The 10,464-nt window shown below is 47.8% G+C and overlaps 1 protein-coding gene and 2 long non-coding RNA genes across 3 annotated transcripts in view; 1 reads left to right on the top strand and 2 right to left on the bottom strand.

Moving 5' to 3' along the window:
* The window catches only part of LOC146060488 (uncharacterized), a 55,013-nt gene that overhangs the window by 42,804 nt on the left and 1,745 nt on the right, over positions 1–10,464 (bottom strand). The gene's annotated exons all lie outside the window — the stretch shown is intronic.
* LOC146060489 (uncharacterized) lies at positions 2,630–9,023 on the bottom strand. The gene is made up of 2 exons (XR_014470440.1): positions 8,417–9,023; positions 2,630–3,481 (listed from the first exon to the last, which is right to left on the bottom strand). It is a non-coding gene; the product is annotated as an uncharacterized LOC146060489 (long non-coding RNA).
* NLE1 (notchless homolog 1) overlaps positions 8,250–10,464 on the top strand; it is a 90,380-nt gene continuing 88,165 nt past the window's right edge. The window contains exon 1 of the mRNA XM_083173733.1: positions 8,250–8,373. The gene's annotated coding sequence lies outside the window, so the exon portion shown is untranslated. The remainder of the gene's footprint in view (positions 8,374–10,464) is intronic.

The raw sequence follows: 10,464 nt of genomic DNA, 5'->3' as shown, positions 1-10,464 counted from the left end.
ACTGTGGTGACAAATTACGGTACTCTTTACCTAGAAGGGCGCCCACGATTTTGATCGGGAAATCACGGTCATCGCGTCAGTCGCATCGCATGCGACCAAAAAATCGCATGCGATGCGACCGACGCGATGACCGCAATTTCCCATAGGGAACAATGTTAAATGTCCCAATTGACCAGATTTTCCTGTTCAATGTCCCAATTGACCCGATTTTCCATAGGAAACAATGTTAAATGGCCCACAGAGGACAAATAGGCACCCTGAAGTGTGAAATGGCCCCCCAATTGTTAACGCCACCCCACGATCAACGTCAACCCGAAGCGTGGCGAGCGACGGCGGTACGCGTCCTCCGACCTTTTCATACCCCCACTATCCACGTCGGCGTGGAGTTGAGAATATAGTGTGGCGAGCCCGAAGCGTGGCGAGCGCAGCGTGCCCCGCGAGAGGACGCGGACAGCTGTGAAGCCCGCGAGGGGACGCGTATACCTGTGAAGGTGTCCGCGTCCGCTCGCCACGCTTCGGGCTCGGTGGCTCGCTGCGCTCGCCACACTATCTATTCTCAACTCCGCGCCGACGTGGATAGTGGGGGTATGAAAAGGTCGTAGGACGCCTCGCTGCGCTCGCCACGCTTCGGGTTGACGTTGATCGTGGGGTGGCGTTAACATTTGTGGGGGCCATTTCACACTTCAGGGTGCCTATTATGCCCCACGCGCCGCTACCGCACAACTGATGCCGTTTACTAATATGTCCCCATAGTGCCACACATATGCCCCACAGTGCCAAATATGCCCCCCTAGCGCCACACACATACCCTCCAACATCTGAGGGGAAGAATTCGGTACACAATAGGAAAGAGGGCATAACCACTGGGAAAGGGGGCATGGCAAAGCGTCCTTTCCTATACTTTCAATGGTAAAATCGTGCAGCCTGGCTGAGCACCCTGCCCCACGGCCCAGCGGCTGAGCTCATGTCACATAGTGGCTTGGTGGGCTGCTGGCATATTAAATAAGTATATTTAATATACTTATTTAATAAATAAGTATATTAATATACTTATTTAATATGCCAGCAGCCCACCAAGCCACCATGTGACATGAGCTGAAGGCAAACAGGTGCTGGATAGACAAGAGAAGACTGAAGTGATTTAGACAAAGTGCAGCCTGGCTGAGCCACCTACTTGCTGCACTGTACTGGATCATCATCTGCTGTGCTGACAAGTTAGTGGCAGGCTCTGGACGGTCCGCTGTGAAGATGGCCACCGCACATCTCTCCCTCAGACGAGGGGAGGGGAGCGCATCGCGGGTCTCTCCTTCCCCTTCACTGTGTACCTGAGCTGTCAGCCATATCTCGTGGGCTGGCTCCTGATTGGCTGCCGGCCCGCGAGCTCTAATTGGCTGACAGCCCAGTGAGCGAGGGGAAAGGAGAGACGTGCGATGCGCTCCCCTCCCCTGGGATTAATCAGCTCAGCTGTGCCTGGCCCTGTGGCGCCGCGGCAGCGGACAGGGAGAGCGGAGAGGGGGAGGGAGGCGGCGGCAGCGCTGTGGGAGCTGCTGTGCGCCCCAGCTGTTAATCAGAGGCGGACAAGCCGTGCGGCGCCCCGGGCTGCTGCATTTTGGCCAAATCTATAGTGTGTCCCGTGGAGAACAATCATTAAAGTGTAAAAATTAACAAGAAGAGTGTGCCACAAGTGCACCTTTGCTTAGAGAGTATTTTCCAATTTACCAATGCTTGTTGCTTTAGCAGGCAAAGAGGGTAGGCAGCCTGAGACAGGGGATATCATGTCACTGATATCATGGGACTAATCTAACAATGTACTGCAAATGTACCGTAATACTGTGAACTTATAACAGAAAATAACTATGCAGAGAGGATAGGTCTGTGAGTTTTCAACTGTCATAAACAGTCTATTCCAGTGGTTCCCAAACTGTGTGCCGTGGCTCCCTGGGGTACCTCGGGACACATGCAGGGGTGCCCTGGGTTGGTGGTCCAGGACCAACTCAAATTATTAATGGTTAATTATTTATGAGCAAAACCAGTGCTGGTGGCTGCCAATCATAAAATGTGTGCAAACAGAAGCAAATCCTGCCCTTTACCACATAACTGACCCTAGGAAACGTATATAAACCCAATCGTATTAATTTTGTTTTGGCCTAGGGGTGCCGTGAAAAAAAAAATCTGATACTCTAGGGTGCCGTGATTCAAAAAAGATTGGGAACCCCTGGTCTATTCTAATGTTACTGTGAAAAAATGTGATTATGAAAAAATACTGTAATAATATTACACTATTTACAAGGCACTATATGATTAAATTGAGATGGTAATTTACATGAATGGATTGCCTTATTGATGCTATTAAAAAGCAAGAATACCTTTGTACAGTATGTTTGTACATGCCAATAAAAATTCAACTTGTTACATATTAACAAGTGGGAAAAATGATTGATTACGAGATGCAGGGAATATAGTTTTGATAGTGCAGGAGATAATTTAAAAAAAATGTCTTTATTGATTTAATGATATATAAAATTAAAATGAACAATTTGCATCATGGGAATCATTGACAACACCAGTGCTCATAAATAGCTTTAGAATTAAATAGTAATCACTAAGCAAGTACTCTAGAGTCAGCTGCTTACTTAAGTGGTATAGTAATATTTTACAGTGTACAGTATTTCTACATATAGTAGCACTGTGCATTAGAGGTGATGTCATCTGCCCAACAGAACTTTCCATTGGCGGGTCTTTCCTTTTAAACATGATCGGGTAGTCACGAAGCCACGCCCTCTGACGAAGTCTCTGAGGAAACGCGTTAGGGCGTGGCTTGTGATAACCATTCCATCTGTGTCCCGGCGTCTCTCCCGGCTAGTGCCTCCATGCCTGATGGCACACGAGAGTCTGAGGCACAATCCAGCGCCTATGGTCACCTTTGGTTCTGGAGGTCATGAGGTTTCAGCGGAGCAGCCTGCCACTTAAGTGGTATAGTAATATTTTACAGTGTACAGTATTTCTACATATAGTAGCACTGTGCATTAGAGGTGATGTCATCTGCCCAACAGAACTTTCCATTGGCGGGTCTTTCCTTTTAAACATGATCGGGTAGTCACGAAGCCACGCCCTCTGACGAAGTCTCTGAGGAAACGCGTTAGGGCGTGGCTTGTGATAACCATTCCATCTGTGTCCCGGCGTCTCTCCCGGCTAGTGCCTCCATGCCTGATGGCACACGAGAGTCTGAGGCACAATCCAGCGCCTATGGTCACCTTTGGTTCTGGAGGTCATGAGGTTTCAGCGGAGCAGCCTGCCCCGGGTATTTGTTTTATATCTTCTGGTAATTAGTCCACAGTGTACTTGTATATGGTACGAGCAATTGTTTTTAGTCTTGGGAGTACGTTTTGTGGTCTAAACACAAAAAGTAGTCTTTGGCGCTAGGGACTAGCGCGGTGTATCTTGCCACCCTGCAGCCACCACGTTAGAGGAATGCCAGCCTCTAAACAGCAACAAGAAACAAAAATAACGTGGGGCGCTTGGGTAGGACAAGAATAAATAACAAATTTATTAAAAAACACATAAATACAACATTACATACTATATAACTAATTAAAAAATTTATTAAAAAACACATAAATACAACATTACATACTATATAATGTTACAGTGTCAATTGGACACTAATTATGACCACTGAGTGTGAACACTGGTGAATTGCACCTTTCCCTTTTGGGGTGGGGAGGGAGTAAAGGTAAAGTTAGTTTCAGTCCATTGATCCTTTAGACCAGGGGTGGGGAACCTTTTTTGTGCCAAGGGCCAATTGTATGGTGGAAAAATCCTTCGGGGGCCATATGTAAAAATGTCTCTTACAAATTGTCCTGCTTCAGCCGTCCCACGCTCCGGTGACTGCCGCTGAATAGGACTGACAGTCTCTGGTTGCTGTTAATTAAGAGGAATCTCGCAAGAACTACGGACCTCTCGCAAGAAGTCCCCTGTACGTGACTCCAGGCAAAGCTGCTGGGTGGGTAGGAGGGCCACTCAGACCGGCTACGGGGGCCGCATACGGCCCCCGGGCCTGAGGTTCCCCACAACTGCTTTAGACAGATAGTTCACAAGGGTGAAAAGGGGGGCTGGTGTGCACACTTATTGAACAGAGCCAGATTAAGGTCTAAATGGGCCTGGAGCTGAAAATTATCAAGGGCCTATTATGCACAATAATAGGGGTTGTGGCGAGCACCTAATAATGTGGGGGGCGTGACCATTGTTCTGGTTGGGTGGTCTGCTCATGGGTGAGTTTCTATTTGTGTAAATACTTTCAACTAATTATATATACCTGGAAAATGCAGGGGGCTGGCATAAGAAAAATGCAGGGAGATATACAGTATTGGCGGGTGCACTCCAAAGGTGCACCCGCAGGACGCCGATGTCCTAAGATACTTGCGGGGTGAGACGGCACTCCAGTCATAAAAAAATACTGAAAACCGAAACTTGGTAGACAGTATGTCAGCACCTTTTATGTGGTAACCTAAGTTTACCACACCATATACCCCTTATACAAATCATGCAACACAATAGCAACCCCTTATACTGTACTTGCTTCTTACACATTATGCTACATTAAGGACCCTATTCTGGTTAAGGCGGCCGTGCGTACGTACGTTCCGTATCAGCATACGTTTGCCGTACGCGGCCGTTGAGCGAAAGTCCACCCACAAAACAGCCGTATACGTACGGGCACAAACACCGACAAAGGGGAGTGGCGTACAATTGAGCGTACGCCAACGTACACGGACGGATCACCCCTTAGACTCCGACAACTGGCGTACAACAGAGCATACGCCACCGTTTACGGACGTCTCTCGTCCGTCTTCCCACCGACTTCTTGCGGCTATCTGAGCGTACGCCACCGTGCACGGATGGGTCTCTATTGTTTTCAATGGAAAACTCAGCGTATGTCACTGCTCGTGAGAGTGAGCGTACGTCCGTGCACGCTGGCATACCCTTCACATATATGGCCCTCATAATCTACCCTTTCAACTATGATTAAGACAATTAAAAGAATTATTCTATTTGTTAATCAATTATTGTTTTCTATTACCTCATTTGTCTACCTTAATGAACAGGCTAAAAATAATACATTTTAACCCCCTTACATGTAAATATTTTATGTTCTAATGTTGCATTTTTAACACTATCTATGTGTCCCACATTGGTTTTACTTTTAAATAAAGTTATGTTGGTGTTACGGTGAAAAAGTTGACACATGTCGACTTCTGTGAATTGAGTGTCCTGCTTTTTAAAGTATACAAAAACACTTACTGAATGGGTGTATATGGTTATAAAATAACTACCTTGACATATATAAGCAGGTCTTAGAATGAATCTTACCTAAAATGAAACCAACCTTTACATGTAGAGAAGTGTAGAAAGATATGCTTCCAATGTGTTTGAGGGCTGTGTGTGGCTTGCAGGTAGTGAAATAATGGTTTGGACTTAATAGACTGCAGCATTGCTTATTACATTCAGGTGTATGTGTTTGAGTAGTAATCAGCGTTAATTAGCAGACACAGGCGTCCGCTCTCATGCGATATCTGTAGGGGTGGTCTGAGGTGGCGGTTGGCGTCCGCCTGTTTTGTGTCCGAAATGAACGGTGCTTTCTCCGATCGAGCGGTAGTAGCAGTGTACATTTTTTGTGCACACCCCCGTGTACGCCCATGTTTACGCCCAGTTTCCCTCATTATTTTGGCCGCTCCCCTCAACACACCCCTATGCCGCCCACAGTGACCGTACTCTTGCGGACAGGTTTTTTCGCACAGAAAGACCCGTCCGTGAGCGTTGTGGAGTCGTCGCGCCTGCGCATTGAGGAAGGTACACATGCGCAGATCAAAAAAAAACCAGGAACGTACGCTTACGGCCCAGCCGCCCGAACCAGAATAACCTCCTAAATGAGACAAAATTCACACTATGGCACACAGATGGAGTCAAAATTCACGTTATGCCACACAGATTAAGGCAAAATTCACATTTTGCCACATGGATTGAGCCAAAATACACACTATACCAGGCATGTCCAAACAGTGGCCCTCCAGCTGTTGTGAAACTACACGTCCCAGCATGCCTTGACATAGTTTTAGCATTCCATAATTGCAAAACTGTGGCAATGCATGATGGGACTTGTAGTTTCACAGCTGGAGGGCCTTAGTTTGGACATGCCTGCACTATACCAAACAGATTGAGCAATAATGCACAATATGCTTCATAAATAGGGGCATTGCGTGTCTAAGGCGCACATTAAAAATTTACACCATAATGCTCATTACATGTTAAGCCTCGCACCATAATCTCCATTACGTATTATGCCAAACACCATAATGCCTATTAAAAATGATGCTACATAAGTGTTGCTTACCTACATGTTCATTGCCAGGGGTTCCATGTTCATTGCCAGGGGTTCCATGCTCATTGACAGAGGTTCTATGCTCATTGCCATGTGGGATTACATGCTCATTGCCAAGGGGGAATACATGCTCGCGGTAACTGGGGGACAGTCGCCGCCGGGCAGAAATGACAGCCATTAACAGCCGGGCAGAGAGCAGGGGGCTGCCCGGCTGTATTCAGAGTAGGGAAGCCAATCCCGGGGCATTTTTTCAATCCCGGGATTCGGGATTGAAAAATGCTCAATCCCGGGATCCCGGGATTGGCTTTCCTAATAAAAAGACACCCTAGCTGCCCCACATTTACCTTCATTTGAGGGTGCAGCAGGGTTGCCAGGAGCCCGGTTGCTGGGTGGGGGGGACGGGTTGTCCATGGTGCGAGCTGGCGTGCTGGCATGCTGGCTGGCTTTGCGTTGGCTGGGTGGGCGGGTAGGCTTGCTGGCTGGGCGGGCGAGTGGGCTTGCTGGGCGGGTTCATAGCTGGCTGGGCGGGTGGGTAGGCTTGCTGGCTGGGCGGGCGAGTGGGCTTGCTGGGCGGGTTCATAGCTGGCTGGGCGGGCGGGTTCATAGTTGGCTGGGCGGGCGGGTGGGCTTGATGGCTGGGCGGGCGGACGGCACGGCATCACATTGCCGGGCGCGAACTCTGCCTGCGCAGCGTGACCTCTGATCTCGTCACGCTGCGCAGTGCTGCTGGGAGAAGTCGGCCAGCGTCTGAGCGATGCTCAGACGCTGCCCGGCATTAGACTGCGCGCATGCGCAATCTAATCCCGAAATCCCGGGATTGGAAACTCCAATCCCGGGATTGAAATCCCGGCGTTTTGGGGGCCAAATCCCGGGATTCCGCCGATCCCGGGATTGGCCACCCTAATTCAGAGCACTGCATGTCCCGGCTATTTGAAATAATACCCCTTTCATACCAGAAAATGCAGCGAATATGGTCCCAGGATCTTGCAGGGACATTCTCGGACTGGCCCCTTTTACACCAGCCTAGTCCCTGCATTTTCTGGTGTGAAGGGGAGAGAAAACCACCCCCACCCCCCTTTAAACAACCAGCTATATCTTCGGAACCAACTGACCCATTTACATGTAGCCTTCGGATGATTTTGGTCCCGTGAAACTGGGCCGTTTGGTTCCAGAGAAATCTGCCCTCAAACAACATGAACAGCCATGAAATTACATTTTAGAAATGAAAAAAAAAATAGTTTTACCTGCAATATCTCTAGAACCAATGAACCCATGTGGACCAGGTATCAGATTGAAGGCCCAGCGATTTGGGTTTGACTGAGATCAACCTCAAGTTTCTGTGATGCTGTAAGGGGAACTGGCAGCCGTTGGAACCGGGTGGAGGTCGGAATTAGCAGGTCCCATGTTATCTTATGGGGAAAACATTCCAGGTTTGCCTGGCGGTATCTTCGGTTCCCGGGGGGCTAGCGACGCGGGGCTGGTCTCGTTGGAAAGCCCTGACCCAGCTACAAAATGGGCCTATTTGGAGAGTGGGCCTGGAGCTATAGCTCCATCAGGCCCATTGTTAATCCGGCTCTGTTATTGAACTTCAACATTAGCACCTTGCTTTAAATGAAGGGGTAGTCACAGAGTGGAGACAGGACTTCTGCTACTGGGGTATGAGTACCAGTGTCCATCCTGTCACCAGGACGGTATTCCCCAGGACGGAGTCTTATGAAATATGCGGCTGGGTGATATGGTCAATGCGCCGTGCGCTCCAAGCGAATGAGTCACTGGAATGCATGAGAAATACTATATACAGACCAAGAGCTGATCACACACATCCTAGTCAGTGACGCGATTGGAACGCATGACGCACACCATTGACCGGATATTCGCTAGTCCTAATATGCCTTGCTGTTTGAAGCCACTGGAACGCATACAGGTGGCTATGCGTGTCAAGCACCGGAAGCCCAGGTCCGGACTCGGCGTATATGAGTGTTTGGTGAAATAATGTAAGTTTTCCCTCTATTATTACGCTATTATCATGTTAATTACTTGATCTATTCCCTGTGAGTACTATAGATGATACCAGGAGAAAGCATCTAAAATACGTGATTCAAAGAGATCTGTGTTGAGCATACTTTCCTACATGACCCTCTCCATGCGGGAGAAAATGCTCTGTTCCTGTGCTTCCCTGGTAATGTATGATTGCCAGCACCTGTGGTGAAACACCTTTACCTAGCTCCCCACAGGTGATGGATGTCAGGATATACAAACAACACCTCCAGTACAAATGCAGATGTCCAATAAGAAGATATCATACATTACCAGGGAAGTCCAGAAACAGAGCATTTTCTCCCGCATGGAGAGGGTCAGGTAGGCTGTTGAGACAGGTGTAATGTGTTATGGCAATCAGTGGGGTATATACTGTATAGACAGCATTAAGCATGTGTCAGTATCACTTCTCCTGTTTGCTGTGCCTATGATGATGTTTTTGATGTCTTGACAAAGGCCCCTAGAGGGTTGAAACGTCAACCAGAATCTAATGATTTACCATAAATTATGCTGACTATAAATTGGTGAGTGCCCCTGCTTTTCTGAAAAGCATCTGAAATTATTTATGGCTATCCAGATGGATCTCCTTAAAGGTGCACCCCAGCTACACTAATGGCTCCTGGATGAGAGTGTGGGACCTTCTGTCTATCTATAGATATATATATATATGTATGTGCATGTCCAAAAATGCCATTTGAATGACCATGACACTCCTGCGTTTGGCCAACCACTCCCCGTTACCAGCCCCCTGCGCCGTCTTTCTGTCACTCAATTTGCAATTAATCCCTTGGTGCAAGCTGCATGGCAATTTGCTCATTGTGACTGATACGCTTGCACAGTAAGAAAACAAACATGGACAGATTGCGTACAATAGCAGCTTTGCAGCGGCATCTTAATTAGTCCCATAATAATGACAGCTACTTTCACGAGCGGTATATATCTGTGGTGTGGTTGTATAAATATGGCAACCCTGTAGACAGGTGAACATCTTGCTTGATCCTCTGAATCGGGGTTTGCTGGCAACTGATCTCTGTGAATTTGCATGTCAGAGAGGAATGGATACAGCCCTGGGAGCATACTGAGTTGAGCTCCTTATGTTTTAAGATTAGAAAGAATGCTTACAAACTCTTAAACCAATGGTTTTATATCACATCAAGTCTTAGCAAAATGTTTCTGGACACCACAGACAGGTGTTAGAAAGGATACCACCCTCTTACATATGGTTATACCTGGATATTAGTGAGCTTCGCAAGATCTAATACTCACCATTATTTAAATTAATCTTCCTTTAACTCCTTAATACTACTTGTTGGCCAAAACTCCCAGATACAACTAAGCACCAAACCAGGGTCAGGACCGGTGTAAGGTTTCTCAGCACCCTAGGCAAAACTTCAACCTCCCCCCCCCCCAAAAAAAAATACTGTGGTCCTCCCAGCCCCCGGGAAGGAGGGCAAGTCCCCTGCTTTCCCTGGAGGCCCTCTGCACCCTCCCCTTTGCCACCCACACAGAGTACAAGGAGGAGGTGGCAGCAGAGTGGGGAAGTATGTCTCAAGGGAACGTATGGAGGCAAGGTCTTAGAAGTTCCACAGCCGCCACCTGCATTAAGTACAACAAGGATCCTCATAGACACCCTTGATTTTTTTATTTGCAGTCTTGGTGGCGCCCCCCCAGACCCTGGCGCCCTAGGCAGCTGCCTAAAGCTGCCTAATGGTAGAGCCGGCCCTGACCAGGGTTATTCACCACAAACCATTAGCCAATAGGTACAGGGCCTGATTAAAGGTTCCAGGTGTCCTAGGCTAATACTCATGTAGCTCTTCTTGTAATACTGCTAAACACACATTTATGGATGCTCGGGACTCACCATGTCCATGTGCATTTAAGAAAGGTTATACAATTTGCATGTAGTATCTAATGCTTGTGGCGTGGGAAGGATACTTTGGCTTTAAGCTGCCCAGCTGGCACTGAAGCACAATGTACATAAAGTAATGGTTTCATCAGTAAGTTATATTGGCACAGCCATCTGGCAGTCACCTTAAGAACTTTACCCT

The sequence above is a fragment of the Crinia signifera genome, chromosome 2 (assembly GCF_055691185.1).
Source record: "Crinia signifera chromosome 2, ASM5569118v1, whole genome shotgun sequence".
Classification (NCBI taxonomy): Eukaryota; Metazoa; Chordata; class Amphibia; order Anura; family Myobatrachidae; genus Crinia; species Crinia signifera.
Note: the sequence above shows the minus strand (reverse complement) of the source record. Positions and strands in the feature narration are given on the sequence as shown.